Genomic DNA, 19,840 nt, shown 5'->3' on the forward strand with positions numbered 1-19,840 from the left:
AGCTTGAGGCTGGGCAAGTTTCTTTTTTTTTTTTGGGGGGTGGTTTATCAAAGCTTTCCCTTACAATTTTATATCTCTTGAAAAGACCCGCTGTGGTGCTAGTTGTCCGTCAATGGCCACTCTAAGCTAAATGTGCCTGCCCTCGTCAGATCGCAAACGCTAAGCAGCTTGAGGCTGGGCAAGTACTGGCATGGGAGACTGGCTGGGAATCCCCGGTACCGTTGACTTGCTATTTTGTTTTTCTCAAAGCTTTCCCTTACGATTGTTTTCATCTTGAAAAGACTAGCAGACGCAAAAGCAATCGGTCAATGTCCACACTAAGCTGAATGTGCCTGCTCTCGTCAGATCGCCAATGCTAAGCAGCTTGATGCTAGGCAAGTACCAGCATGGGAGAATGGCTGGGAATCCCTGGTACCGTTGTCTTGGTGTTTTCATTTTGATCCAAGCTTTCCCTGACGATTGTATTCCTCTTGAAAAGAGCCACACTGGTGTGAACAATCTGTCATTGGCCACTCTAAGCTGAATGTGCCATCTCTGGTCAGATCGCAAATGCTAAGCAGCTTGAGGCTGGGCAAGTTTCTTTTTTTTTTTTGGGGGGGGGGATTTATCAAAGCTTTCCCTTACACTTTTATATCTCTTGAAAAGACCCGCTGTGGTGCTAATTGTCCGTCAATGGCCACTCTAAGCTGAATGTGCCTGCCCTCGTCAAATCGCAAACGCTAAGCAGCTTGAGGCTGGGCAAGTACCGGCATGGGAGACTGGCTGGGAATCCACCGGTACCGTTGACTTGCTATTTTGTTTTTCTCAAAGCTTTCCCTTACGATTGTTTTCATCTTGAAAAGACTAGCAGACGCGAAAGCAATCGGTCAATGGCCACACTAAGCTGAATGTACCTGCCCTCGTCAGATCGCAAATGCTAAGCAGCTTGAGGCTAGGCAAGTACCAGCATGGGAGATTGGCTGGGAATCCCTGGTACCGTTGACTTAGTTTTTTCGTTTTGATCCAAGCTTTCCCTGACGATTGTATTCCTCTTGAAAAGAGCCGCACTGGTGTGAACAATCTGTCATTGGCCACTCTAAGCTGAATGTGCCAGCTCTGGTCAGATTGCAAATGCTAAGCAGCTTGAGGCTGGGCAAGTTTCTTTTTTTTTTTTGGGGGGGGGGGGGTTTATCAAAGCTTTCCCTTACAATTTTATATCTCTTGAAAAGACCCGCTGTGGTGCTAGTTGTCCGTCAATGGCCACTCTAAGCTAAATGTGCCTGTCCTCGTCAGATCGCAAACGCTAAGCAGCTTGAGGCTGGGCAAGTACCGGCATGGGAGACTGGCTGGGAATCCCCGGTACCGTTGACTTGCTATTTTGTTTTTCTCAAAGCTTTCCCTTACGATTGTTTTCATCTTGAAAAGACAAGCAGACGCAAAAGCAATCGGTCAATGGCCACACTAAGCTGAATGTGCCTGCCCTCGTCAGATCGCCAATGCTAAGCAGCTTGATGCTAGGCAAGTACCAGCATGGGAGACTGGCTGGGAATCCCTGGTACCGTTGATTTGGTTTTTTCATTTTGATCCAAGCTTTCCCTGACGATTGTATTCCTCTTGAAAAGAGCCACACTGGTGTGAACAATCTGTCATTGGCCACTCTAAGCTGAATGTGCCAGCTCTGGTCAGATCGCAAATGCTAAGCAGCTTGAGGCTGGGCAAGTTTCTTTTTTTTTTTTTGGGGGGGGGGTTTATCAAAGCTTTCCCTTACACTTTTATATCTCTTGAAAAGACCCGCTGTGGTGCTAGTTGTCCGTCAATGGCCACTCTAAGCTGAATGTGCCTGCCCTCGTCAAATCGCAAATGCTAAGCAGCTTGAGGCTGTGCAAGTACCGGCATTGGAGACTGGCTGGGAATCCACCGGTACCGTTGACTTGCTATTTTGTTTTTCTCAAAGCTTTCCCTTACGATTGTTTTCATCTTGAAAAGACTAGCAGACGCGAAAGCAATCGGTCAATGGCCACACTAAGCTGAATGTGCCTGCCCTCGTCAGATCGCAAATGCTAAGCAGCTTGAGGCTAGGCAAGTACCAGCATGGGAGATTGGCTGGGAATCCCTGGTACCGTTGACTTGGTTATTTCGTTTTGATCCAAGCTTTCCCTGACGATTGTATTCCTCTTGAAAAGAGCCGCACTGGTGTGAGCAATCCGTCATTGGCCACTCTAAGCTGAATGTGCCAGCTCTGGTCAGATCGCAAATGCTAAGCTGCTTGAGGCTGGGCAAGTTTCTTTTTTTTTTTTGGGGGGGGGGGTTTATCAAAGGTTTCCCTTACAAATTTATATCTCTTGAAAAGACCCGCTGTGGTGCTAGTTGTCCGTCAATGGCCAATCTAAGCTGAATGTGCCTGCCCTCGTCAGATCGCAAACGCTAAGCAGCTTGAGGCTGGGCAAGAACCGGCATGGGAAACTGGCTGGGAATCCCCAGTACCGTTGACTTGCTATTTTGTTTTTCTCAAAGCTTTCCCTTACGATTGTTTTCATCTTGAAAAGACTAGCAGACGCGAAAGCAATCGGTCAATGGCCACACTAAGCTGAATGTGCCTGCCCTCGTCAGATCGCAAATGCTAAGCAGCTTGAGGCTAGGCAAGTACCAGCATGGGAGACTGGCTGGGAATCCCTGGTACCGTTGACTTGGTTTTTTCGTTTTGATCCAAGCTTTCCCTGACGATTGTATTCCTCTTGAAAAGAGCCGCACTGGTGTGAACAATCTGTCATTGGCCACTCTAAGCTGAATGTGCCAGCTCTGGTCAGATCGCAAATGCTAAGCAGCTTGAGGCTGGGCAAGTTTCTTTTTTTTGGGGGGCGGGGGGGGTTTTATCAAAGCTTTCCCTTACAATTTTATATCTCTTGAAAAGACCCGCTGTGGTGCTAGTTGTCCGTCAATGGCCACTTTAAGCTGAATGTGCCTGCCCTCGTCAGATCGCAAACGCTAAGCAGCTTGAGGCTGGGCAAGTACCGGCATGGGAGACTGGCTGGGAATCCCCGGTACCGTTGACTTGCTATTTTGCTTTTCTCAAAGCTTTCTCTTACGATTGTTTTCATCTTGAAAAGACTAGCAGACGCGAAAGCAATCGGTCAATGGCCACACTAAGCTGAATGTGCCTGCCCTCGTCACATCGCAAATGCTAAGCAGCTTGAGGCTAGGCAAGTACCAGCATGGGAGACTGGCTGGGAATCCCTGGTACCATTGACTTAGTTTTTTCGTTTTGATCCAAACTTTCCCTGACGATTGTATTCCTCTTGAAAAGAGCCGCACTGGTGTGAACAATCTGTCATTGGCCACTCTAAGCTGAATGTGCCAGCTCTGGTCAGATCGCAAATGCTAAGCAGCTTGAGGCTGGGCAAGTTTCTTTTTTTTTTTGGGGGGGGGGTTTATCAAAGCTTTCCCTTACAATTTTATATCTCTTGAAAAGACCCGCTGTGGTGCTAGTTGTCCGTCAATGGCCACTCTAAGCTGAATGTCCCTGCCCTCATCAGATCGCAAACGCTAAGCAGCTTGAGGCTGGGCAAGTACCGGCATGGGAGACTGGCTGGGAATCCCCGGTACCGTTGACTTGCTTTTTTGTTTTTCTCAAAGCTTTCCCTTACGATTGTTTTCATCTTGAAAAGACTAGCAGACGCGAAAGCAATCGGTCAATGGCCACACTAAGCTGAATGTGCCTGCCCTTGTCAGATCGCAAATGCTAAGCAGCTTGAGGCTAGGCAAGTACCAGCATGGGAGACTGGCTGGGAATCCCTGGTACCGTTGACTTGTTTTTTTCGTTTTGATCCAAGCTTTCCCTGACGATTGTATTCCTCTTGAAAAGAACCGCACTGGTGTGTGCAATCTGTCATTGGCCACTCTAAGCTGAATGTGCCAGCTCTGGTCAGATCGCAAATGCTAAGCAGCTTGAGGCTGGGTAAGTTTCTTTTTTTTTTTGGGGGGGGGGGGTTTATCAAAGCTTTCCCTTACAATTTTATATCTCTTGAAAAGACCCGCTGTGGTGCTAGTTGTCCGTCAATGGCCACTCTAAGCTGAATGTGCCTGCCCTCGTCAAATCGCAAACGCTAAGCAGCTTGAGGCTGGGCAAGTACCGGCATGGGAGACTGGCTGGGAATCCACGGTACCGTTGACTTGCTATTTTGTTTTTCTCAAAGCTTTCCCTTACGATTGTTTTCATCTTGAAAAGACTAGCAGACGCGAAAGCAATCGGTCAATGGCCACACTAAGCTGAATGTGCCTGCCCTCGTCAGATCGCAAATGCTAAGCAGCTTGAGGCTAGGCAAGTACCAGCATGGGAGACTGGCTGGGAATCCCTGGTACCGTTGACTTAGTTTTTTCGTTTTGATCCAAGCTTTCCCTGACGATTGTATTCCTCTTGAAAAGAGCCGCACTGGTGTGAACAATCTGTCATTGGCCACTCTAAGCTGAATGTGCCAGCTCTGGTCAGATCGCAAATGCTAAGCAGCTTGAGGCTGGGCAAGTTTCTTTTTTTTTGGGGGCGGGGGGGGGTTTATCAAAGCTTTCCCTTACAATTTTATATCTCTTGAAAAGACCCGCTGTGGTGCTAGTTGTCCGTCAATGGCCACTTTAAGCTGAATGTGCCTGCCCTCGTCAGATCGCAAACGCTAAGCAGCTTGAGGCTGGGCAAGTACCGGCATGGGAGACTGGCTGGGAATCCCCGGTACCGTTGACTTGCTATTTTGCTTTTCTCAAAGCTTTCTCTTACGATTGTTTTCATCTTGAAAAGACTAGCAGACGCGAAAGCAATCGGTCAATGGCCACACTAAGCTGAATGTGCCTGCCCTCGTCAGATCGCAAATGCTAAGCAGCTTGAGGCTAGGCAAGTACCAGCATGGGAGACTGGCTGGGAATCCCTGGTACCGTTGACTTGGTTTTTTCGTTTTGATCCAAACTTTCCCTGACGATTGTATTCCTCTTGAAAAGAGCCGCACTGGTGTGAACAATCTGTCATTGGCCACTCTAAGCTGAATGTGCCAGCTCTGGTCAGATCGCAAATGCTAAGCAGCTTGAGGCTGGGTAAGTTTCTTTTTTTTTGGGGGGGGGGGGGTTTATCAAAGCTTTCCCTTACAATTTTATATCTCTTGAAAAGACCCGCTGTGGTGCTAGTTGTCCGTCAATGGCCACTCTAAGCTGAATGTGCCTGCCCTCGTCAAATCGCAAACGCTAAGCAGCTTGAGGCTGGGCAAGTACCGGCATGGGAGACTGGCTGGGAATCCACGGTACCGTTGACTTGCTATTTTGTTTTTCTCAAAGCTTTCCCTTACGATTGTTTTCATCTTGAAAAGACTAGCAGACGCGAAAGCAATCGGTCAATGGCCACACTAAGCTGAATGTGCCTGCCCTCGTCAGATCGCAAATGCTAAGCAGCTTGAGGCTAGGCAAGTACCAGCATGGGAGACTGGCTGGGAATCCCTGGTACCGTTGACTTGGTTTTTTCGTTTTGATCCAAGCTTTCCCTGACGATTGTATTCCTCTTGAAAAGAGCCGCACTGGTGTGAACAATCTGTCATTGGCCACTCTAAGCTGAATGTGCCAGCTCTGGTCAGATCGCAAATGCTAAGCAGCTTGAGGCTGGGCAAGTTTCTTTTTTTTTTGGGGCGGGGGGGGGGTTTATCAAAGCTTTCCCTTACAATTTTATATCTCTTGAAAAGACCCGCTGTGGTGCTAGTTGTCCGTCAATGGCCACTTTAAGCTGAATGTGCCTGCCCTCGTCAGATCGCAAACGCTAAGCAGCTTGAGGCTGGGCAAGTACCGGCATGGGAGACTGGCTGGGAATCCCCGGTACCGTTGACTTGCTATTTTGCTTTTCTCAAAGCTTTCTCTTACGATTGTTTTCATCTTGAAAAGACTAGCAGACGCGAAAGCAATCGGTCAATGGCCACACTAAGCTGAATGTGCCTGCCCTCGTCAGATCGCAAATGCTAAGCAGCTTGAGGCTAGGCAAGTACCAGCATGGGAGACTGGCTGGGAATCCCTGGTACCGTTGACTTGGTTTTTTCGTTTTGATCCAAACTTTCCCTGACGATTGTATTCCTCTTGAAAAGAGCCGCACTGGTGTGAACAATCTGTCATTGGCCACTCTAAGCTGAATGTGCCATCTCTGGTCAGATCGCAAATGCTAAGCAGCTTGAGGCTGGGCAAGTCTCTTTTTTTTTTTTTTTTTTTTGGGGGGGGGTTTATCAAAGCTTTCCCTTACAATTTTATATCTCTTGAAAAGACCCGCTGTGGTGCTAGTTGTCCGTCAATGGCCACTCTAAGCTGAATGTGCCTGCCCTCGTCAAATCGCAAACGCTAAGCAGCTTGAGGCTGGGCAAGTACCGGCATGGGAGACTGGCTGGGAATCCACGGTACCGTTGACTTGCTATTTTGTTTTTCTCAAAGCTTTCCCTTACGATTGTTTTCATCTTGAAAAGACTAGCAGACGCGAAAGCAATCGGTCAATGGCCACACTAAGCTGAATGTGCCTGCCCTCGTCAGATCGCAAATGCTAAGCAGCTTGAGGCTAGGCAAGTACCAGCATGGGAGACTGGCTGGGAATCCCTGGTACCGTTGACTTAGTTTTTTCGTTTTGATCCAAGCTTTCCCTGACGATTGTATTCCTCTTGAAAAGAGCCGCACTGGTGTGAACAATCTGTCATTGGCCACTCTAAGCTGAATGTGCCAGCTCTGGTCAGATCGCAAATGCTAAGCAGCTTGAGGCTGGGCAAGTTTCTTTTTTTTTGGGGGCGGGGGGGGGTTTATCAAAGCTTTCCCTTACAATTTTATATCTCTTGAAAAGACCCGCTGTGGTGCTAGTTGTCCGTCAATGGCCACTTTAAGCTGAATGTGCCTGCCCTCGTCAGATCGCAAACGCTAAGCAGCTTGAGGCTGGGCAAGTACCGGCATGGGAGACTGGCTGGGAATCCCCGGTACCGTTGACTTGCTATTTTGCTTTTCTCAAAGCTTTCTCTTACGATTGTTTTCATCTTGAAAAGACTAGCAGACGCGAAAGCAATCGGTCAATGGCCACACTAAGCTGAATGTGCCTGCCCTCGTCAGATCGCAAATGCTAAGCAGCTTGAGGCTAGGCAAGTACCAGCATGGGAGACTGGCTGGGAATCCCTGGTACCGTTGACTTGGTTTTTTCGTTTTGATCCAAACTTTCCCTGACGATTGTATTCCTCTTGAAAAGAGCCGCACTGGTGTGAACAATCTGTCATTGGCCACTCTAAGCTGAATGTGCCAGCTCTGGTCAGATCGCAAATGCTAAGCAGCTTGAGGCTGGGTAAGTTTCTTTTTTTTTTGGGGGGGGGGGGTTTATCAAAGCTTTCCCTTACAATTTTATATCTCTTGAAAAGACCCGCTGTGGTGCTAGTTGTCCGTCAATGGCCACTCTAAGCTGAATGTGCCTGCCCTCGTCAAATCGCAAACGCTAAGCAGCTTGAGGCTGGGCAAGTACCGGCATGGGAGACTGGCTGGGAATCCACGGTACCGTTGACTTGCTATTTTGTTTTTCTCAAAGCTTTCCCTTACGATTGTTTTCATCTTGAAAAGACTAGCAGACGCGAAAGCAATCGGTCAATGGCCACACTAAGCTGAATGTGCCTGCCCTCGTCAGATCGCAAATGCTAAGCAGCTTGAGGCTAGGCAAGTACCAGCATGGGAGACTGGCTGGGAATCCCTGGTACCGTTGACTTGGTTTTTTCGTTTTGATCCAAGCTTTCCCTGACGATTGTATTCCTCTTGAAAAGAGCCGCACTGGTGTGAACAATCTGTCATTGGCCACTCTAAGCTGAATGTGCCAGCTCTGGTCAGATCGCAAATGCTAAGCAGCTTGAGGCTGGGCAAGTTTCTTTTTTTTTTGGGGCGGGGGGGGGTTTTATCAAAGCTTTCCCTTACAATTTTATATCTCTTGAAAAGACCCGCTGTGGTGCTAGTTGTCCGTCAATGGCCACTTTAAGCTGAATGTGCCTGCCCTCGTCAGATCGCAAACGCTAAGCAGCTTGAGGCTGGGCAAGTACCGGCATGGGAGACTGGCTGGGAATCCCCGGTACCGTTGACTTGCTATTTTGCTTTTCTCAAAGCTTTCTCTTACGATTGTTTTCATCTTGAAAAGACTAGCAGACGCGAAAGCAATCGGTCAATGGCCACACTAAGCTGAATGTGCCTGCCCTCGTCAGATCGCAAATGCTAAGCAGCTTGAGGCTAGGCAAGTACCAGCATGGGAGACTGGCTGGGAATCCCTGGTACCGTTGACTTGGTTTTTTCGTTTTGATCCAAACTTTCCCTGACGATTGTATTCCTCTTGAAAAGAGCCGCACTGGTGTGAACAATCTGTCATTGGCCACTCTAAGCTGAATGTGCCATCTCTGGTCAGATCGCAAATGCTAAGCAGCTTGAGGCTGGGCAAGTCTCTTTTTTTTTTTTTTTTTTTGGGGGGGGGTTTATCAAAGCTTTCCCTTACAATTTTATATCTCTTGAAAAGACCCGCTGTGGTGCTAGTTGTCCGTCAATGGCCACTCTAAGCTGAATGTGCCTGCCCTCGTCAAATCGCAAACGCTAAGCAGCTTGAGGCTGGGCAAGTACCGGCATGGGAGACTGGCTGGGAATCCCCGGTACCGTTGACTTGCTATTTTGTTTTTCTCAAAGCTTTCCCTTACGATTGTTTTCATCTTGAAAAGACTAGCAGACGCAAAAGCAATTGGTCAATGGCCACACTAAGCTGAATGTGCCTGCCCTCGTCAGATCGCAAACGCTAAGCAGCTTGAGGCTGGGCAAGTACCAGCATGGGAGACTGGCTGGGAATCCCTGGTACCGTTGACTTGGTTTTTTCGTTTTGATCCAAGCTTTCCCTGACGATTGTATTCCTCTTGAAAAGAGCCGCACTGGTGTGAGCAATCTGTCATTGGCCACTCTAAGCTGAATGTGCCAGCTCTGGTCAGATCGCAAATGCTAAGCAGCTTGAGGCTGGGCAAGTTTCTTTTTTTTTTTTTTTGGGGGGGGGGGGGTTTATCAAAGCTTTCCCTTACAATTTTATATCTCTTGAAAAGACCCGCTGTGGTGCTAGTTGTCCGTCAATGGCCACTCTAAGCTGAATGTGCCTGCCCTCGTCAGATCGCAAACGCTAAGCAGCTTGAGGCTGGGCAAGTACCGGCATGGGAGACTGGCTGGGAATCCCCGGTACCGTTGACTTGCTATTTTGTTTTTCTCAAAGCTTTCCCTTACGATTGTTTTCATCTTGAAAAGACTAGCAGACGCGAAAGCAATCGGTCAATGGCCACACTAAGCTGAATGTGCCTGCCCTCGTCAGATCGCAAATGCTAAGCAGCTTGAGGCTAGGCAAGTACCAGCATGGGAGACTGGCTGGGAATCCCTGGTACCGTTGACTTGGTTTTTTCGTTTTGATCCAAGCTTTCCCTGACGATTGTATTCCTCTTGAAAAGAGCCACACTGGTGTGAACAATCTGTCATTGGCCACTCTAAGCTGAATGTGCCATCTCTGGTCAGATCGCAAATGCTAAGCAGCTTGAGGCTGGGCAAGTCTCTTTTTTTTTTTTTTGGGGGGGGGGGTTTATCAAAGCTTTCCCTTACAATTTTATATCTCTTGAAAAGACCCGCTGTGGTGCTAGTTGTCCGTCAATGGCCACTCTAAGCTGAATGTGCCTGCCCTCGTCAGATCGCAAACGCTAAGCAGCTTGAGGCTGGGCAAGTACCAGCATGGGAGACTGGCTGGGAATCCCCGGTACCGTTGACTTGCTATTTTGTTTTTCTCAAAGCTTTCCCTTACGATTGTTTTCATCTTGAAAAGACTAGCAGACGCGAAAGCAATCGGTCAATGGCCACACTAAGCTGAATGTGCCTGCCCTCGTCAGATCGCAAATGCTAAGCAGCTTGAGGCTAGGCAAGTACCAGCATGGGAGACTGGCTGGGAATCCCTGGTACCGTTGACTTGGTTTTTTCGTTTTGATCCAAGCTTTCCCTGACGATTGTATTCCTCTTGAAAAGAGCCGCACTGGTGTGAACAATCTGTCATTGGCCACTCTAAGCTGAATGTGCCAGCTCTGGTCAGATCGCAAATGCTAAGCAGCTTGAGGCTGGGCAAGTTTCTTTTTTTTTTTTGGGGGGGGGGGGTTTATCAAAGCTTTCCCTTACAATTTTATATCTCTTGAAAAGACCCGCTGTGGTGCTAGTTGTCCGTCAATGGCCACTCTAAGCTGAATGTGCCTGCCCTCGTCAGATCGCAAACGCTAAGCAGCTTGAGGCTGGGCAAGTACCGGCATGGGAGACTAGCTGGGAATCCCCGGTACCGTTGACTTGCTATTTTGCTTTTCTCAAAGCTTTCCCTTACGATTGTTTTCATCTTGAAAAGACTAGCAGACGCGAAAGCAATCGGTCAATGGCCACACTAAGCTGAATGTGCCTGCCCTCGTCAGATCGCAAATGCTAAGCAGCTTGAGGCTAGGCAAGTACCAGCATGGGAGACTGGCTGGGAATCCCTGGTACCGTTGACTTGGTTTTTTCGTTTTGATCCAAGCTTTCCCTGACGATTGTATTCCTCTTGAAAAGAGTCGCACTGGAGTGAACAATCTGTCATTGGCCACTCTAAGCTGAATGTGCCAGCTCTGGTCAGATCGCAAATGCTAAGCAGCTTGAGGCTGGGCAAGTTTTTTTTTTTTTTTTTTTGGGGGGGGGGTTTATCAAAGCTTTCCCTTACAATTTTATATCTCTTGAAAAGACCCGCTGTGGTGCTAGTTGTCCGTCAATGGCCACTCTAAGCTGAATGTGCCTGCCCTCGTCAGATCGCAAACGCTAAGCAGCTTGAGGCTGGGCAAGTACCAGCATGGGAGACTGGCTGGGAATCCCTGGTACCGTTGACTTGGTTTTTTCGTTTTGATCCAAGCTTTCCCTGACGATTGTATTCCTCTTGAAAAGAGTCGCACTGGAGTGAACAATCTGTCATTGGCCACTCTAAGCTGAATGTGCCAGCTCTGGTCAGATCGCAAATGCTAAGCAGCTTGAGGCTGGGCAAGTTTTTTTTTTTTTTTTTTTTGGGGGGGGGTTTATCAAAGCTTTCCCTTACAATTTTATATCTCTTGAAAAGACCCGCTGTGGTGCTAGTTGTCCGTCAATGGCCACTCTAAGCTGAATGTGCCTGCCCTCGTCAGATCGCAAACGCTAAGCAGCTTGAGGCTGGGCAAGTACCGGCATGGGAGACTAGCTGGGAATCCCCGGTACCGTTGACTTGCTATTTTGCTTTTCTCAAAGCTTTCCCTTACGATTGTTTTCATCTTGAAAAGACTAGCAGACGCGAAAGCAATCGGTCAATGGCCACACTAAGCTGAATGTGCCTGCCCTCGTCAGATCGCAAATGCTAAGCAGCTTGAGGCTAGGCAAGTACCAGCATGGGAGACTGGCTGGGAATCCCTGGTACCGTTGACTTGGTTTTTTCGTTTTGATCCAAGCTTTCCCTGACGATTGTATTCCTCTTGAAAAGAGTCGCACTGGAGTGAACAATCTGTCATTGGCCACTCTAAGCTGAATGTGCCAGCTCTGGTCAGATCGCAAATGCTAAGCAGCTTGAGGCTGGGGAAGTTTTTTTTTTTTTTTTTTTGGGGGGGGGGGTTTATCAAAGCTTTCCCTTACAATTTTATATCTCTTGAAAAGACCCGCTGTGGTGCTAGTTGTCCGTCAATGGCCACTCTAAGCTGAATGTGCCTGCCCTCGTCAGATCGCAAACGCTAAGCAGCTTGAGGCTGGGCAAGTACCAGCATGGGAGACTGGCTGGGAATCCCTGGTACCGTTGACTTGGTTTTTTCGTTTTGATCCAAGCTTTCCCTGACGATTGTATTCCTCTTGAAAAGAGTCGCACTGGAGTGAACAATCTGTCATTGGCCACTCTAAGCTGAATGTTCCAGCTCTGGTCAGATCGCAAATGCTAAGCAGCTTGAGGCTGGGCAAGTTTTTTTTTTTTTTTTTTTGGGGGGGGGGTTTATCAAAGCTTTCCCTTACAATTTTATATCTCTTGAAAAGACCCGCTGTGGTGCTAGTTGTCCTTCAATGGCCACTCTAATCTGAATGTGCCTGCCCTCGTCAGATCGCAAATGCTAAGCAGCTTAAGGTTGGGCAAGTACCGGCATGGGAGACTGGCTGGGAATCCCCGGTACCGTTGACTTGCTATTTTGTTTTTCTCAAAGCTTTCCCTTACGATTGTTTTCATCTTGAAAAGACTAGCAGACGCAAAAGCAATCGGTCAATGGCCACACTAAGCTGAATGTGCCTGCCCTCGTCAGATCGCAAATGCTAAGCAGCTTGAGGTTAGGCAAGTACCAGCATGGGAGACTGGCTGGGAATCACTGGTACCGTTGACTTGGTTTTTTCGTTTTGATCCAAGCTTTCCCTGACGATTGTATTCCTCTTGAAAAGAGCCGCACTGGTGTGAACAATCTGTCATTGGCCACTCTAAGCTGAATGTGCCATCTCTGGTCAGATCGCAAATGCTAAGCAGCTTGAGGCTGGGCAAGTCTCTTTTTTTTTTTTTTTTGGGGGGGGGGTTTATCAAAGCTTTCCCTTACAATTTTATATCTCTTGAAAAGACCCGCTGTGGTGCTAGTTGTCCGTCAATGGCCACTCTAAGCTGAATGTGCCTGACCTCGTCAGATCGCAAACGCTAAGCAGCTTGAGGCTGGGCAAGTACCGGCATGGGAGACTTGCTGGGAATCCCCGGTACTGTTGACTTGCTATTTTGTTTTTCTCAAAGCTTTCCCTTACGATTGTTTTCATCTTGAAAAGACTAGCAGACGCAAAAGCAATTGGTCAATGGCCACACTAAGCTGAATGTGCCTGCCCTCGTCAGATCGCAAATGCTAAGCAGCTTGAGGCTAGGCAAGTACCAGCATGGGAGACTGGCTGGGAATCCCTGGTACCGTTGACTTGCTTTTTTCGTTTTGATCCAAGCTTTCCCTGACGATTGTATTCCTCTTGAAAAGAGCCGCACTGGGGTGAACAATCTGTCATTGGCCACTCTAAGCTGAATGTGCCAGCTCTGGTCAGATTGCAAATGCTAAGCAGCTTGAGGCTTGGCGAGTTTCTTTTTTTTTTTTTTTGGGGGGGGGGGTTATCAAAGCTTTCCCTTACAATTTTATATCTCTTGAAAAGACCCGCTGTGGTGCTAGTTGTCCGTCAATGGCCACTCTAAGCTGAATGTGCCTGCCCTCGTCAGATCGCAAACGCTAAGCAGCTTGAGGCTGGGCAAGTACCGGCATGGGAGACTGGCTGGGAATCCCCGGTACCGTTGACTTGCTATTTTGTTTTTCTCAAAGCTTTCCCTTACGATTGTTTTCATCTTGAAAAGACTAGCAGACGCGAAAGCAATCGGTCAATGGCCACACTAAGCTGAATGTGCCTGCCCTCGTCAGATCGCAAATGCTAAGCAGCTTGAGGCTAGGCAAGTACCAGCATGGGAGACTGGCTGGGAATCCCTGGTACCGTTGACTTGGTTTTTTCGTTTTGATCCAAGCTTTCCCTGACGATTGTATTCCTCTTGAAAAGAGCCGCACTGGTGTGAACAATCTGTCATTGGCCACTCTAAGCTGAATGTGCCATCTCTGGTCAGATCGCAAATGCTAAGCAGCTTGAGGCTGGGCAAGTTTCTTTTTTTTTTTTTGGGGGGGGGGGTTTATCAAAGCTTTCCCTTACAATTTTATATCTCTTGAAAAGACCCGCTGTGGTGCTAGTTGTCCGTCAATGGCCACTCTAAGCTGAATGTGCCTGCCCTCGTCAGATCGCAAACGCTAAGCAGCTTGAGGCTGGGCAAGTACCGGCATGGGAGACTAGCTGGGAATCCCCGGTACCGTTGACTTACTATTTTGCTTTTCTCAAAGCTTTCCCTTACGATTGTTTTCATCTTGAAAAGACTAGCAGACGCGAAAGCAATTGGTCAATGGCCACACTAAGCTGAATGTGCCTGCCCTCGTCAGATCGCAAATGCTAAGCAGCTTGAGGCTAGGCAAGTACCAGCATGGGAGACTGGCTGGGAATCCCTGGTACCGTTGACTTAGTTTTTTCGTTTTGATCCAAGCTTTCCCTGACGATTGTATTCCTCTTGAAAAGAGCCGCACTGGTGTGAACAATCTGTCATTGGCCACTCGAAGCTGAATGTGCTAGCTCTGGTGAGATCGCAAATGCTAAGCAGCTTGAGGCTGGGCAAGTTTCTTTTTTTTTTTTTTTTTGGGGGGGGGGGGTTTATCAAAGCTTTCCCTTACAATTTTATATCTCTTGAAAAGACCCGCTGTGGTGCTAGTTGTCCGTCAATGGCCACTCTAAGCTGAATGTGCCTGCCCTCGTCAAATCGCAGACGCTAAGCAGCTTGAGGCTGGGCAAGTACCGGCATGGGAGACTGGCTGGGAATCCCCGGTACCGTTGACTTGCTATTTTGATTTTCTCAAAGCTTTCCCTTACGATTGTTTTCATCTTGAAAAGACTAGCAGACGCGAAAGCAATCGGTCAATGGCCACACTAAGCTGAATGTGCCTGCCCTCGTCAGATCGCAAATGCTAAGCAGCTTGAGGCTAGGCAAGTACCAGCATGGGAGACTGGCTGGGTATCCCTGGTACCATTGACTTAGTTTTTTCGTTTTGATCCAAACTTTCCCTGACGATTGTATTCCTCTTGAAAAGAGCCGCACTGGTGTGAACAATCTGTCATTGGCCACTCTAAGCTGAATGTGCCAGCTCTGGTCAGATCGCAAATGCTAAGCAGCTTGAGGCTGGGCAAGTTTCTTTTTTTTTTTTGGGGGGGGGTTTATCAAAGCTTTCCCTTACAATTTTATATCTCTTGAAAAGACCCGCTGTGGTGCTAGTTGTCCGTCAATGGCCACTCTAAGCTGAATGTCCCTGCCCTCATCAGATCGCAAACGCTAAGCAGCTTGAGGCTGGGCAAGTACCGGCATGGGAGACTGGCTGGGAATCCCCGGTACCGTTGACTTGCTATTTTGTTTTTCTCAAAGCTTTCCCTTACGATTGTTTTCATCTTGAAAAGACTAGCAGACGCGAAAGCAATCGGTCAATGGCCACACTAAGCTGAATGTGCCTGCCCTTGTCAGATCGCAAATGCTAAGCAGCTTGAGGCTAGGCAAGTACCAGCATGGGAGACTGGCTGGGAATCCCTGGTACCGTTGACTTGTTTTATTCGTTTTGATCCAAGCTTTCCCTGACGATTGTATTCCTCTTGAAAAGAACCGCACTGGTGTGAACAATCTGTCATTGGCCACTCTAAGCTGAATGTGCCAGCTCTGGTCAGATCGCAAATGCTAAGCAGCTTGAGGCTGGGTAAGTTTCTTTTTTTTTTTGGGGGGGGGGGTTTATCAAAGCTTTCCCTTACAATTTTATATCTCTTGAAAAGACCCGCTGTGGTGCTAGCTGTCCGTCAATGGCCACTCTAAGCTGAATGTGCCTGCCCTCGTCAAATCGCAAACGCTAAGCAGCTTGAGGCTGGGCAAGTACCGGCATGGGAGACTGGCTGGGAATCCCCGGTACCGTTGACTTGCTATTTTGTTTTTCTCAAAGCTTTCCCTTACGATTGTTTTCATCTTGAAAAGACTAGCAGACGCGAAAGCAATCGGTCAATGGCCACACTAAGCTGAATGTGCCTGCCCTCGTCAGATCGCAAATGCTAAGCAGCTTGAGGCTAGGCAAGTACCAGCATGGGAGACTGGCTGGGAATCCCTGGTACCGTTGACTTGGTTTTTTCGTTTTGATCCAAGCTTTCCCTGACGATTGTATTCCTCTTGAAAAGAGCCGCACTGGTGTGAACAATCTGTCATTGGCCACTCTAAGCTGAATGTGCCAGCTCTGGTCAGATCGCAAATGCTAAGCAGCTTGAGGCTGGGCAAGTTTCTTTTTTTTGGGGGGCGGGGGGGGGTTTATCAAAGCTTTCCCTTACAATTTTATATCTCTTGAAAAGACCCGCTGTGGTGCTAGTTGTCCGTCAATGGCCACTTTAAGCTGAATGTGCCTGCCCTTGTCAGATCGCAAACGCTAAGCAGCTTGAGGCTGGGCAAGTACCGGCATGGGAGACTGGCTGGGAATCCCCGGTACCGTTGACTTGCTATTTTGCTTTTCTCAAAGCTTTCTCTTACGATTGTTTTCATCTTGAAAAGACTAGCAGACGCAAAAGCAATCGGTCAATGGCCACACTAAGCTGAATGTGCCTGCCCTCGTCAGATCGCAAATGCTAAGCAGCTTGAGGCTAGGCAAGTACCAGCATGGGAGACTGGCTGGGAATCCCTGGTACCGTTGACTTGGTTTTTTCGTTTTGATCCAAACTTTCCCTGACGATTGTATTCCTCTTGAAAAGAGCCGCACTGGTGTGAACAATCTGTCATTGGCCACTCTAAGCTGAATGTGCCAGCTCTGGTCAGATCGCAAATGCTAAGCAGCTTGAGGCTGGGTAAGTTTCTTTTTTTTTTTGGGGGGGGGGGGTTTATCAAAGCTTTCCCTTACAATTTTATATCTCTTGAAAAGACCCGCTGTGGTGCTAGTTGTCTGTCAATGGCCACTCTAAGCTGAATGTGCCTGCCCTCGTCAAATCGCAAACGCTAAGCAGCTTGAGGCTGGGCAAGTACCGGCATGGGAGACTGGCTGGGAATCCACGGTACCGTTGACTTGCTATTTTGTTTTTCTCAAAGCTTTCCCTTACGATTGTTTTCATCTTGAAAAGACTAGCAGACGCGAAAGCAATCGGTCAATGGCCACACTAAGCTGAATGTGCCTGCCCTCGTCAGATCGCAAATGCTAAGCAGCTTGAGGCTAGGCAAGTACCAGCATGGGAGACTGGCTGGGAATCCCTGGTACCGTTGACTTGGTTTTTTCGTTTTGATCCAAGCTTTCCCTGACGATTGTATTCCTCTTGAAAAGAGCCGCACTGGTGTGAACAATCTGTCATTGGCCACTCTAAGCTGAATGTGCCAGCTCTGGTCAGATCGCAAATGCTAAGCAGCTTGAGGCTGGGCAAGTTTCTTTTTTTTTTGGGGCGGGGGGGGGTTTTATCAAAGCTTTCCCTTACAATTTTATATCTCTTGAAAAGACCCGCTGTGGTGCTAGTTGTCCGTCAATGGCCACTTTAAGCTGAATGTGCCTGCCCTCGTCAGATCGCAAACGCTAAGCAGCTTGAGGCTGGGCAAGTACCGGCATGGGAGACTGGCTGGGAATCCCCGGTACCGTTGACTTGCTATTTTGCTTTTCTCAAAGCTTTCTCTTACGATTGTTTTCATCTTGAAAAGACTAGCAGACGCGAAAGCAATCGGTCAATGGCCACACTAAGCTGAATGTGCCTGCCCTCGTCAGATCGCAAATGCTAAGCAGCTTGAGGCTAGGCAAGTACCAGCATGGGAGACTGGCTGGGAATCCCTGGTACCGTTGACTTGGTTTTTTCGTTTTGATCCAAACTTTCCCTGACGATTGTATTCCTCTTGAAAAGAGCCGCACTGGTGTGAACAATCTGTCATTGGCCACTCTAAGCTGAATGTGCCAGCTCTGGTCAGATCGCAAATGCTAAGCAGCTTGAGGCTGGGCAAGTTTCTTTTTTTTTGGGGGGGGGGGTTTATCAAAGCTTTCCCTTACAATTTTATATCTCTTGAAAAGACCCGCTGTGGTGCTAGTTGTCCGTCAATGGCCACTCTAAGCTGAATGTGCCTGCCCTCGTCAAATCGCAAACGCTAAGCAGCTTGAGGCTGGGCAAGTACCGGCATGGGAGACTGGCTGGGAATCCCCGGTACCGTTGACTTGCTATTTTGTTTTTCTCAAAGCTTTCCCTTACGATTGTTTTCATCTTGAAAAGACTAGCAGACGCAAAAGCAATCGGTCAATGGCCACACTAAGCTGAATGTGCCTGCCCTCGTCAGATCGCAAATGCTAAGCAGCTTGAGGCTAGGCAAGTACCAGCATGGGAGACTGGCTTGGAATCCCTGGTACCGTTGACTTGCTTTTTTCGTTTTGATCCAAGCTTTCCCTGACGATTGTATTCCTCTTGAAAAGAGCCGCACTGGGGTGAACAATCTGTCATTGGCCACTCTAAGCTGAATGTGCCAGCTCTGGTCAGATTGCAAATGCTAAGCAGCTTGAGGCTTGGCGAGTTTCTTTTTTTTTTTTTTTTGGGGGGGGGGTTATCAAAGCTTTCCCTTACAATTTTATATCTCTTGAAAAGACCCGCTGTGGTGCTAGTTGTCCGTCAATGGCCACTCTAAGCTGAATGTGCCTGCCCTCGTCAGATCGCAAACGCTAAGCAGCTTGAGGCTGGGCAAGTACCGGCATGGGAGACTGGCTGGGAATCCCCGGTACCGTTGACTTGCTATTTTGTTTTTCTCAAAGCTTTCCCTTACGATTGTTTTCATCTTGAAAAGACTAGCAGACGCGAAAGCAATCGGTCAATGGCCACACTAAGCTGAATGTGCCTGCCCTCGTCAGATCGCAAATGCTAAGCAGCTTGAGGCTAGGCAAGTACCAGCATGGGAGACTGGCTGGGAATCCCTGGTACCGTTGACTTGGTTTTTTCGTTTTGATCCAAGCTTTCCCTGACGATTGTATTCCTCTTGAAAAGAGCCGCACTGGTGTGAACAATCTGTCATTGGCCACTCTAAGCTGAATGTGCCAGCTCTGGTCAGATCGCAAATGCTAAGCAGCTTGAGGCTGGGCAAGTTTCTATTTTTTTTGGGGGGGGGGGGTTTATCAAAGCTTTCCCTTACAATTTTATATCTCTTGAAAAGACCCGCTGTGGTGCTAGTTGTCCGTCAATGGCCACTCTAAGCTGAATGTGCCTGCCCTCGTCAGATTGCAAATGCTAAGCAGCTTGAGGCTGGGCAAGTACCGGCATGGGAGACTAGCTGGGAATCCCCGGTACCGTTGACTTACTATTTTGCTTTTCTCAAAGCTTTCCCTTACGATTGTTTTCATCTTGAAAAGACTAGCAGACGCGAAAGCAATCGGTCAATGGCCACACTAAGCTGAATGTGCCTGCCCTCGTCAGATCGCAAATGCTAAGCAGCTTGAGGCTAGGCAAGTACCAGCATGGGAGACTGGCTGGGAATCCCTGGTACCGTTGACTTGGTTTTTTCGTTTTGATCCAAGCTTTCCCTGACGATTGTATTCCTCTTGAAAAGAGCCGCACTGGTGTGAACAATCTGTCATTGGCCACTCGAAGCTGAATGTGCTAGCTCTGGTGAGATCGCAAATGCTAAGCAGCTTGAGGCTGGGCAAGTTTCTTTTTTTTTTTTTTTTTTTTTTGGGGGGGGGGGGTTTATCAAAGCTTTCCCTTACAATTTTATATCTCTTGAAAAGACCCGCTGTGGTGCTAGTTGTCCGTCAATGGCCACTCTAAGCTGAATGTGCCTGCCCTCGTCAAATCGCAGACGCTAAGCAGCTTGAGGCTGGGCAAGTACCGGCATGGGAGACTGGCTGGGAATCCCCGGTACCGTTGACTTGCTATTTTGATTTTCTCAAAGCTTTCCCTTACGATTGTTTTCATCTTGAAAAGACTAGCAGACGCGAAAGCAATCGGTCAATGGCCACACTAAGCTGAATGTGCCTGCCCTCGTCAGATCACAAATGCTAAGCAGCTTGAGGCTAGGCAAGTACCAGCATGGGAGACTGGCTGGGAATCCCTGGTACCGTTGACTTGGTTTTTTCGTTTTGATCCAATCTTTCCCTGACGATTGTATTCCTCTTGAAAAGAACCGCACTGGTGTGAGCAATCTGTCATTGGCCACTCTAAGCTGAATGTGTCAGCTCTGGTCAGATCGCAAATGCTAAGCAGCTTGAGGCTGGGCAAG

General features: G+C 48.2%; 41 pseudogenes; all 41 read left to right on the plus strand.

Annotated features, from left to right (window-relative positions):
* Positions 1-865: 865 nt before the first annotated feature.
* LOC143798452 (5S ribosomal RNA) lies at positions 866-984 on the plus strand (annotated as a pseudogene).
* A 1,004-nt stretch (positions 985-1,988) lies between these two features.
* On the plus strand, positions 1,989-2,107 carry LOC143798765 (5S ribosomal RNA; annotated as a pseudogene).
* Positions 2,108-2,548: 441 nt separating this feature from the next.
* Positions 2,549-2,667, plus strand: LOC143797862 (5S ribosomal RNA; annotated as a pseudogene).
* Positions 2,668-3,471: 804 nt separating this feature from the next.
* On the plus strand, positions 3,472-3,590 carry LOC143798922 (5S ribosomal RNA; annotated as a pseudogene).
* A 77-nt stretch (positions 3,591-3,667) lies between these two features.
* On the plus strand, positions 3,668-3,786 carry LOC143800380 (5S ribosomal RNA; annotated as a pseudogene).
* Positions 3,787-4,227: 441 nt separating this feature from the next.
* LOC143797874 (5S ribosomal RNA) lies at positions 4,228-4,346 on the plus strand (annotated as a pseudogene).
* Positions 4,347-4,788: 442 nt separating this feature from the next.
* Positions 4,789-4,907, plus strand: LOC143797886 (5S ribosomal RNA; annotated as a pseudogene).
* Positions 4,908-5,347: 440 nt separating this feature from the next.
* Positions 5,348-5,466, plus strand: LOC143797897 (5S ribosomal RNA; annotated as a pseudogene).
* Positions 5,467-5,909: 443 nt separating this feature from the next.
* On the plus strand, positions 5,910-6,028 carry LOC143797909 (5S ribosomal RNA; annotated as a pseudogene).
* Positions 6,029-6,475: 447 nt separating this feature from the next.
* On the plus strand, positions 6,476-6,594 carry LOC143797921 (5S ribosomal RNA; annotated as a pseudogene).
* Positions 6,595-7,036: 442 nt separating this feature from the next.
* Positions 7,037-7,155, plus strand: LOC143797934 (5S ribosomal RNA; annotated as a pseudogene).
* A 440-nt stretch (positions 7,156-7,595) lies between these two features.
* Positions 7,596-7,714, plus strand: LOC143797945 (5S ribosomal RNA; annotated as a pseudogene).
* A 443-nt stretch (positions 7,715-8,157) lies between these two features.
* LOC143797957 (5S ribosomal RNA) lies at positions 8,158-8,276 on the plus strand (annotated as a pseudogene).
* Positions 8,277-8,722: 446 nt separating this feature from the next.
* LOC143795043 (5S ribosomal RNA) lies at positions 8,723-8,841 on the plus strand (annotated as a pseudogene).
* Positions 8,842-9,091: 250 nt separating this feature from the next.
* Positions 9,092-9,210, plus strand: LOC143799033 (5S ribosomal RNA; annotated as a pseudogene).
* A 77-nt stretch (positions 9,211-9,287) lies between these two features.
* Positions 9,288-9,406, plus strand: LOC143797969 (5S ribosomal RNA; annotated as a pseudogene).
* A 247-nt stretch (positions 9,407-9,653) lies between these two features.
* Positions 9,654-9,772, plus strand: LOC143798812 (5S ribosomal RNA; annotated as a pseudogene).
* Positions 9,773-9,849: 77 nt separating this feature from the next.
* On the plus strand, positions 9,850-9,968 carry LOC143797980 (5S ribosomal RNA; annotated as a pseudogene).
* A 246-nt stretch (positions 9,969-10,214) lies between these two features.
* Positions 10,215-10,333, plus strand: LOC143798820 (5S ribosomal RNA; annotated as a pseudogene).
* Positions 10,334-10,410: 77 nt separating this feature from the next.
* LOC143797992 (5S ribosomal RNA) lies at positions 10,411-10,529 on the plus strand (annotated as a pseudogene).
* Positions 10,530-10,776: 247 nt separating this feature from the next.
* Positions 10,777-10,895, plus strand: LOC143798548 (5S ribosomal RNA; annotated as a pseudogene).
* A 247-nt stretch (positions 10,896-11,142) lies between these two features.
* Positions 11,143-11,261, plus strand: LOC143798821 (5S ribosomal RNA; annotated as a pseudogene).
* Positions 11,262-11,338: 77 nt separating this feature from the next.
* LOC143798004 (5S ribosomal RNA) lies at positions 11,339-11,457 on the plus strand (annotated as a pseudogene).
* Positions 11,458-11,705: 248 nt separating this feature from the next.
* Positions 11,706-11,824, plus strand: LOC143798550 (5S ribosomal RNA; annotated as a pseudogene).
* Positions 11,825-12,830: 1,006 nt separating this feature from the next.
* LOC143798016 (5S ribosomal RNA) lies at positions 12,831-12,949 on the plus strand (annotated as a pseudogene).
* A 247-nt stretch (positions 12,950-13,196) lies between these two features.
* Positions 13,197-13,315, plus strand: LOC143798941 (5S ribosomal RNA; annotated as a pseudogene).
* Positions 13,316-13,392: 77 nt separating this feature from the next.
* On the plus strand, positions 13,393-13,511 carry LOC143798028 (5S ribosomal RNA; annotated as a pseudogene).
* Positions 13,512-13,757: 246 nt separating this feature from the next.
* Positions 13,758-13,876, plus strand: LOC143798822 (5S ribosomal RNA; annotated as a pseudogene).
* A 77-nt stretch (positions 13,877-13,953) lies between these two features.
* Positions 13,954-14,072, plus strand: LOC143798039 (5S ribosomal RNA; annotated as a pseudogene).
* Positions 14,073-14,519: 447 nt separating this feature from the next.
* Positions 14,520-14,638, plus strand: LOC143800429 (5S ribosomal RNA; annotated as a pseudogene).
* Positions 14,639-14,881: 243 nt separating this feature from the next.
* LOC143798923 (5S ribosomal RNA) lies at positions 14,882-15,000 on the plus strand (annotated as a pseudogene).
* A 77-nt stretch (positions 15,001-15,077) lies between these two features.
* On the plus strand, positions 15,078-15,196 carry LOC143800381 (5S ribosomal RNA; annotated as a pseudogene).
* Positions 15,197-15,636: 440 nt separating this feature from the next.
* Positions 15,637-15,755, plus strand: LOC143798051 (5S ribosomal RNA; annotated as a pseudogene).
* A 442-nt stretch (positions 15,756-16,197) lies between these two features.
* LOC143798062 (5S ribosomal RNA) lies at positions 16,198-16,316 on the plus strand (annotated as a pseudogene).
* Positions 16,317-16,757: 441 nt separating this feature from the next.
* On the plus strand, positions 16,758-16,876 carry LOC143798073 (5S ribosomal RNA; annotated as a pseudogene).
* A 443-nt stretch (positions 16,877-17,319) lies between these two features.
* LOC143798085 (5S ribosomal RNA) lies at positions 17,320-17,438 on the plus strand (annotated as a pseudogene).
* Positions 17,439-17,876: 438 nt separating this feature from the next.
* Positions 17,877-17,995, plus strand: LOC143798736 (5S ribosomal RNA; annotated as a pseudogene).
* Positions 17,996-18,242: 247 nt separating this feature from the next.
* On the plus strand, positions 18,243-18,361 carry LOC143798943 (5S ribosomal RNA; annotated as a pseudogene).
* Positions 18,362-18,438: 77 nt separating this feature from the next.
* Positions 18,439-18,557, plus strand: LOC143798096 (5S ribosomal RNA; annotated as a pseudogene).
* A 440-nt stretch (positions 18,558-18,997) lies between these two features.
* LOC143798107 (5S ribosomal RNA) lies at positions 18,998-19,116 on the plus strand (annotated as a pseudogene).
* Positions 19,117-19,568: 452 nt separating this feature from the next.
* On the plus strand, positions 19,569-19,687 carry LOC143800348 (5S ribosomal RNA; annotated as a pseudogene).
* Positions 19,688-19,840: the final 153 nt, after the last annotated feature.

Source organism: Ranitomeya variabilis, chromosome 1 (genome assembly GCF_051348905.1).
Source record: "Ranitomeya variabilis isolate aRanVar5 chromosome 1, aRanVar5.hap1, whole genome shotgun sequence".
NCBI classification, from domain to species: Eukaryota; Metazoa; Chordata; class Amphibia; order Anura; family Dendrobatidae; genus Ranitomeya; species Ranitomeya variabilis.